We start from the raw sequence: 6,821 nt of genomic DNA, 5'->3' as shown, positions 1-6,821 counted from the left end.
CCCCAAGCCCCAAGACAGGACTGGACTGAAGATGTGGTGACCTGTCATTAGATGTAAATCTGATCTGCTGTTTAATTTGGCGGCCATTGCTGTTCCTACAGTAGATGACACTCATCTTTCCAAGGCTTCTGAAGGTAAACTCATTTAGTTATTCAGCAGTACCAGATGGGGTGGGTTGCATCAGTGCATGAAAACCTGGGGTGACAACCTTGCTGGGTGCTATAAAAGTGGTCACATTGATTGTCAGCCTGCTTTCCCTCCATTGTACTGTAGTCATACATTTTGTAGTGCTATTACTATAAGAATGTGCGGGATCCCACCTCTGGCATGGACGAGCCGGGCCCCATGTTCACTGGATCATGGTGGTGGTACTCCCCATAACCTGGAATGGCCGCCTTTCCATTGCCAGCTGCCTCTCCATTGTAGGCTGTGGGGAGCCTAGCCTCTGTGATCCATAACGTGGGCTGCTATATTCACTAGAGCGCAGCACCCCCTGCATTGTGTATTCAGACCGAGCGCCATACATACAGGGTGAGCGTGCCTCTTACTGCGCTATTTTATGGGTCAAATCGGTTCCATTGATGTGAGTAGATGAATGGAAGATATAAGTCTATCATGTGCAACAAATCTGCCACATGTGAATATACCCCAGGAGAACATGATGCAGGTGTAGTCCTGGTCCAGTTTTCACCTACAGCCACAGGACAACAAGGTACAAGTGTTAACCACTGCACCGCCATACTTACACTGTTCAGAACATAATTGTTGTCTTGGGTTTGTTCCTTGTGAGACTCATTTCTTGCATCATTTCTTTCATGCAGATCCCTTAACCCTTTTTTACTTGTCTTGTTCCTCAGTACAATGCTGGTGTTAACCCTTCATGATGACAATAAAAGGACATGTCCCATGCTCTTACTACAATGCATGGGCAGGAAGAAATTCCTGCACATGGTAATCAGTGTCTCTATAATGTCTTACAATCATCATAGATGTCAGGCTTTACCATCAGTAACCTTCATGTCTTATATCTGTAGGGTTTGTACCAGGCCTCCTGGGAACATCAGATGGAGCCCTGCAGTTCATGGCCTACAAGAAACTGAAATGGACTTTACAAGCATTTCCATCGACCCAGTGACACAAAATCGGTAATAACCTGCATTTCTTATTCAGATAGACCTCAATATCTATGTGTTAGGTCTGATGTACATAGAAGAGGCATGATGGTAAGGGTCAGCCTACACGGTCAGACTGATGTGCCAGAACCAGCAGAGAGGAATGGGTTTATGTGTCTTCTGTCTTATAGGAAAGAAGAGTTCCATGGAGTCTACTAGAGCAATGTCTTCAGCATTATCCCAGTGACCTCCGCCTGCGGAATCACCTTAGTAGCTTCAATTCTACTTTCATTTTCCTGGAAGAGACCACAGTGCAGAAATTATGCAATAAAAGGAATAGAAAACCCTAGACAAGCCTGGTTCTAATAATCATTTATTACATGGGTGTTGATTTACACTAAAGGGGTTCTCTGAGCTTTTCTGAAAATCCAGCAGCTTTCTGACCTGTGTAGGCAAGATGGGTTCCTCAGTACTTACCTCTCTGTCGCACCGCTGACACCACCGTCTGTTAGACTCGCGTGACCACCTGGAGTTTTCGAGCAGAGTTTTCCTGTTCAACTGCATACTGTAATTGGGAGCACATTATGTGGCACTGATCAATATGGACACTGATTAATGGGGGGCACTGTGTGTGGCACTGTTATATTCAGGGGGGCCCATTGTGCTCAGTATGTGATGAGCTTGGTTCTGGTACTGGATCTATGTCAGGGATCAGCAACCTTCTGCACTCCAGCTGCTGTGAAACTACAACTCCCAGGATGCAAACATGTTTGGCTGTTCTTCTAACTCCAACAGAAGTGAATGAAGCATTCTGAGAGTTGTAGTTTCTGAACAGCTGGAGTGCCGGAAATTGCTGACCCCTGATCTATGTGTTCCTGAATCTTCCTGTTTAGCTGCATACTGTGAATGGGGGCTCATTATGTGGCACTTATTTATATGGGCCCCATGTGTGACACTGATTTATGGGGGGCCCAGTGTGTGATGAGCTTGGTTCTGGTGCTATATTTACGTGACTTGAATTCAATATTGTATTGGTGCAAAGAACACTAATCCTTTGTATTTTGGAGGTAAAAAAGGCACTCTGCACGTAAAGTAGGGAATCTGCTTTAACCCCTTAAGGACTCGGCCCTATTTCACCTTACGGACTTGGCCATTTTTTGCAAATCTGACCAGTGTCACTTTAAGTGCTGATAACTTTAAAACGCTTTGACTTATCCAGGCCATTCTGAGATAGTTTTTTCGTTACATATTGTACTTCATGACACTGGTAAAATGAATTTAAAAAAAATCATTTTTATTTATAAAAAAATATCAAATTTACCAAAAGTATCAATTTCTCTACTTCTATAATACATAGTAATACCTCCAAAAAATAGTTATTACTTTACATTCCCCATATGTCTACTTCATGTTTGGATCATTTTGGGAATGATATTTTATTTTTGGGGGATGTTACAAGGCTTAGAAGTTTAGAAGCAAATCTTGAGATTTTCAAAAACCCAATTTTTAGGGACCAGTTCAGGTCTGAAGTCACTTTGCGAAGTTTACATAATAGAAACCACCGAAAAATTACCCCATTCTATAAACTACCCCCCTCAAGGTATTTAAAACTGAGTTTACAAACTTTGTTAACCCTTTAGGTGTTCCACAAGAATTAATGGAAAATAATGCTAGGGTTAACAGCCAAATCAAACTCAATATTTATGGCCCTGATTCTGTAGTTTACAGAAACACCCCATATGTGGTCGTAAAGTAATGTACGGGCACACGGCAGGGCGCAGAAGAAAGGAATGCCATATGGTTTTTGGAAGGCAGATTTTGCTGGACTGTTTTATTTGACACAATGTCACATTTGAAGCCCCCCTGATGCACCCCTAGAGTAGAAACTCCATAAAAGTGACCCCATCTAAGAAACTACACCCCTCAAGGTATTCAAAACTGATTTTACAAACTTGGTTAACCCTTTAGGTGTTGCACAAGATTTAATGGAAAATAGAGATACAATTTCAAAATTTCACTTTTTTGGCAGATTTTCCATTTTAATATTTTTTTTCAAGTAACAAAGCAAGGGCTAACAGACAAACAAAACTCAATATTTATGGCCCTGATTATTTAGTTTACAGAAACACCTCATATGTGGTCGTAAACCGCTCTACGGACACACGGCAGGGCGCAGAAGGAAAGGAATGCCATACGTTTTTTGGAAGGCAGATTTCGCAACTGTTTTTTTTTACACCATGTCCCATTTGAAGCCCCCCTGATGCACCCCTAGAGTAGAAACTCCCTCAAAGTGAACCCATCTAAGAAACTACACCCCTCGAGGTAGTCAAAACTGATTTTACAAACTTTGTTAACCCTTTAGGTGTTGCACAAGATTTAATGGAAAATAGAGATACAATTTCAAAATTTCACTTTTTGGGCAGATTTTCCATTTTAATATTTTTTTTCAAGTAACAAAGCAAGGGTTAACAGCCAAACAAAACTCAATATTTATGGCCCTGATTCTGTAGTTTACAGAAACACCTCATATGTGGTTGTAAACTGCTATACGGGCACACGGCAGGGCGCAGAAGGAAAGGAATGCCATACGGTTTTTGGAAGGCAGATTTTGCTAGACTGTTTTTTTTGACACCATGTCCCATTTGAAGCCCCCCTTATGCACCCCCCTTATGCACCTCTAGAGCCGCTTTGTTGACTCTAGATAATTTCTGTCTGATCGCACGTCCCTGTGACGTCCCCAATCCATTTTGATATCTTCCCTATCAAGTTTCGATGTTCTTTTATGCGCCTAACATGGTAACCACCGGTAACGGAGAAACATTGTTCGATTTCGTAGAGGAAGCCTGATAAACGGCTACTACTTTTAAGCAAGGCAGCATGAGTTGCGGACCTACAGGTGAGCTGACCCTGTAAAACATTTTAGGTGCGGGCCTGCTGGTGAGCTGACCCTGCAAAACATTATATGCGAGCGCCATAATGCTGAACACCCACCCCTTGGCAAGGGAGATTTATGCAAGGGGGTGCTCCGTGGAACAATTGTGGGCCTGTTCGGTGGTGCCCACCTTCTACCTTTTGCCACCCCACTGCCTCTTCCAGCCTGTTGCAGTGCTGCAGATCTCTCCTCCTCTGTACTGCTCTCCTCGCTCGGCTTGTTGCCACCTTCCCAGGTTGCGTCAGTGACCTCGTCGTCCAGCACCTCCTCTTCCACTTCCTCACTCTGATCATCCTCCTGATTTGTTGACCTAACCACAACCTCAGTGATTGACAACTGTGTGTCATCCTCTTCCTCAGCCTCTTGAGACAGTAATTGCGGTTGAGTCATTGGCAACTGTGTCTCATCATCATCTACCTCATTAAACACTAATTGCCGTTCCCCAGCGTCATGTTCTTGTGACTCTGGAAGCTCAAGAGGTTGGGAATTGGGGCAGAAGATCTCAGGTCCCTCTTCAAGCGTGCTTGGCGAGAGGGCCAAATCAATTAATGGTGATGCAAATAGGTCCTCGGAATGTGGGATCACTTGTTTGGCCAGACTGTAAATGGTGGGAGGAAGGAGGATCAGGGTGAGGATTGTGTGGACCAGACTCCTGGCTACTGAGACTGGACTTGGTGGAAGACAGGGTGGTGCTTAACTGACTAGAAGCATTATCTGCTGCAATCCAACTGACCACCTTCTCGCACTGGGCTGACTTCAAAAGTGGTCTCCTGCGCCACCCATGCAAACTGGGACATAAAGTTAGGTATCTTGGATGATTTGTTTTTCTTGTGCTCTGGCAGCACAGTTTCACCACGCCCAGGGCCATGGCCTCTACGTGCAACATCAGCATCACAGCCACGGTGGGACCCGCACCTATCAGACAATGGGGGCATATCCTAGCACTATGTCCCCATTGTCTAAGATGGGAATACCCCTTTAATGCTCGCCTTCTTCATATTAAATATTATATACACGCTTGACACACAAGATGTAGCACGGATGTCACAGTTCACAGCAAGCACATTATATGGAAAAAGTACGTAAACGCATGGAAAAAGAAAAATTGATTTCACTTATATTTTATCTCTTGTCCTGATACACACACGCTATTGCAGCGCAGATGTGACCATTCACTGCAGGGACTGTTTATAGAAAAATGATGGATAAATTATGGAAAAAAATATTTGTGGTCACTAATATTTTTCACAATATCTGGGCCTGACACACAGACGCTATTGCAGCACAGATGTGATAATTTACTGCAGGAACTGTTTATAGGAAAATTATGGATAAAATATATTTGTTGTCACTAATATTTTTTCCAATATCTGGGTCTGACACACAGACGCTATTGCAGCGCAGATGTGACAATTCACTGCAGGGACCGTTTATAGGAAAAATGTGGATAAATTATGGAAATAATATAATTGTTTTCAATATTATTCTTCATATCTCTGCCCCTGACACACAGAAGGTATTGCTGAACAGATGTCACAAGTCACTGCAGACACCCTCTATAGAAAAAGAATCGCAAAGTATGGAAAGAAAAAATCAAAGACAACTTTGTAAGATTAAATTGCAGCCACTACACACAATAATCCTTATAAGGACTTTTGGGTCTTTGAAACGTTTTAAAATTGAATAAATTGCGATCACAAACTCCCTACACTATCTGTCCCTTCTTAAGCGCAGCTCTCCCTGACTCGCAATGAGTTGAACCCGCGTCATCGGGTGCTATATAGTGATGGACGAACATCTGTCGGCGCGGTTCGCGAACGCGATCAATTGTTCGCGAACCGCAAGTTCGCAGCGGGTCCCATTCATTTTAATGGCAGGCGAACATGAAAACCTTCAGCTCATATTTGCAGCCAAGAAATAATTACTAGAAGTGCACAAATAGTCCCACAACATGGACAGTGACATACCAGATGTATTATTCAAATTTGCGATCTCCATTCATAATTTTTTTCAATGCGAAATATCGGCAATATAATTTTTGCGTACACGCATGCGCAAATGCACTATACAGTACCCAAATGCACTATAAAGAAAGTATATTGGTATATAACACCCAGCTTCAATCTGTTTTTTTGGGGGACGACTGGTATAATGACGCTTGCCCCTCTATATGCCTGCAGTATCGCAGCAGACCCGCACACAAATGCCGCACAAGACAAATGCACTATAATATACTTTCTAACATAGAAAGTATATTATAACATTGTACAAGGAAGGCAATCCATTAGAGTATACATAAAGATAAAACGTAACCTTTAATAATTTTACTATGAGGGTCCATTCACACGTCCGTAAGTGTTTTGCGGATCCGCAAAACACGGACACTGGCAATGTGCATTCCGCAATTTGTGGACCACACATCGCTGGCACTATAATAGAAAATGCCTAATCTTGTCTGCAATTGCGGACAAGAATAGGACATGTTCTATTTTTTTGCGGAAACGGAAGCACAGATGCGGAAGTGCGGATCCGCGGATGCGGACTACACATTCCGGCCCCATTGAAAATGAATGGGTCTGCACCCGTTCCGCAAAATTGCGGAACGGATGCGGCCCCATTTTGCGTACGTGTGAATGAAAAAGATATCCCTCAAAATGACAATAAATGAAATTATTAAAGTTAAGCAAAAAGCATAGATGTGGTAGGCAATAACAAGTGCTCGGCAGCACTAAATCAGGTGCTCGACGGCACCAAATCAGAAACCATATGTCCTACCA

General features: G+C 43.0%; 1 long non-coding RNA gene across 1 annotated transcript; it reads left to right on the top strand.

The window, feature by feature from the left end:
* The first annotated feature begins 788 nt into the window (after positions 1 to 788).
* Positions 789 to 1,466, top strand: LOC122926593. The gene is made up of 3 exons (XR_006387686.1): positions 789 to 951; positions 1,035 to 1,145; positions 1,304 to 1,466. It is a non-coding gene; the product is annotated as an uncharacterized LOC122926593 (long non-coding RNA).
* Positions 1,467 to 6,821: the final 5,355 nt, after the last annotated feature.

Source organism: Bufo gargarizans, chromosome 2 (genome assembly GCF_014858855.1).
Source record: "Bufo gargarizans isolate SCDJY-AF-19 chromosome 2, ASM1485885v1, whole genome shotgun sequence".
NCBI classification, from domain to species: Eukaryota; Metazoa; Chordata; class Amphibia; order Anura; family Bufonidae; genus Bufo; species Bufo gargarizans.
This window is presented reverse-complemented; position numbering and strand designations above follow the sequence as displayed.